The sequence below is a fragment of the Megalopta genalis genome, unplaced genomic scaffold (genome assembly GCF_051020955.1).
Source record: "Megalopta genalis isolate 19385.01 unplaced genomic scaffold, iyMegGena1_principal scaffold0035, whole genome shotgun sequence".
NCBI lineage: Eukaryota > Metazoa > Arthropoda > Insecta > Hymenoptera > Halictidae > Megalopta > Megalopta genalis.
In genome coordinates this window covers 958,549-960,360 of record NW_027476104.1, presented here as the reverse complement: position 1 = coordinate 960,360, position 1,812 = coordinate 958,549, and positions in this window count along the sequence as shown.

Here is a 1,812-nt window from a genome sequence, read left to right as displayed (position 1 = left end):
CAAGAACAACAACAGCAAGAGCAACAACAACAAGAACCACATGAACAACAACAACAAGAACAACAAGAACAACAACAACAACAGGAACAACAAGAACCACAACGACAAGAACAACAACATCAAGAACAACAAAAACAAGAACAACAAGATCAACAACAAGACCGACAAGAGCAACAAGAGCAACAAGAGCAACAAGAACAACAAGAACAACAAGAACAAGAAGAACGGCAAGGACAACAACAACAACAACAACAACAACAAGAACAGAAAGAACAACAAGGACAACAAGAACAAGAACAGCAAGAGCAACAACAACAAGAACCACATGAACAACAACAACAAGAACAACAAGAACAACAACAACAACAGGAACAACAAGAACCACAACGACAAGAACAACAACAACAAGAACAACAAAAACAAGAACAACAAGATCAACAACAAGAACAACAAGAGCAACAAGAGCAACAAGAACAACAAGATCAACAAGAACAACAAGGACAACAACAACAAGGACAACAAGGACAACAACAACAAGAACAACAACAAGAACAACAAGAACAACAAGAACAACAAGGACAAAAAGAATAACAAGAACAACAAGAACAACAAGAACAACAAGAGCAACAAGAGCAACAATAACAACAAGAACAACAAGAACAACAAGAAAAACAAGAACAAGAACAACAACATCAACCAGAACAACAACAACATGAACAACAAGAACAACAACAGCAACAACAACAACAAGGACAACAAGAACAAACAAGAACAAAAAGAACAACAAGAACAACGAGAACAACGAGAACAACGAGAACAACGAGAACAACAACAACAACAACAACTAGAACAACAAGAACAGCAAGAACACCAAGAACAACAAGAACAACAAGAACATCAAGAACAACAAGAACAACAAGACCAAGAACAACAACAACAACAACAAGAACAAAAAGAACAACAACAACATGAACAACAAGAACATCATCAACCAGAACAACAACAGCAACAAGAGCAACAAGAGCAACAAGAGCAACAAGAGCAACAAGAACCACAAGAACAACAAGATCAACAAGAACAACAAGAACAACAAGAACCACAAGAACAACAAGAACAAGAACAGCAAGAACAACAACAACAACAACAAGAACAACAAGAACAACAAGAACAACAAGAACGACAAGAACAACAAGAACAACAAGAACAACAAGAACAACAAGAACAACAAGAACAACAAGGACAACAACAACAACAACAACAAGAACAACAAGAACAACATGAACAGCAAGAACAGCAAGAACAACAAGAACAACAAGAACAACAAGAACAACAAGAACAACAAGAACAACAAGAACAACAAGAACAACAAGAACAAAAACAACAACAAGGACAACAACAAGAACAACACGAACAACAACAAGAACAGCAACAACAAGAACAACAACAACAACAAGAACAACAAGAACAACAAGAACAACAGGAACAACAACAACCAGAACAACAAGAACTACAACAGCAACAAGAACAACAAGAACAACAAGAACAACAAGGACAACAACAACAACAACAACAAGAACAACAAGATCAACATGAACAGCAAGAACTGCAAGAACAACAAGAACAACAAGAACAACAAGAACAACAAGAACAACAAGAACAACAAGAACAACAAGAACAACAAGAACAACAAGAACAAGAACAAGAACAGCAAGAACAACAAGAACAACAAGAACAACAAGAACAACAAGAACAACAAGAACAACAAGAACAACAAGAACAACAAGAACAAAAGGAACAACATGAACAACAAGA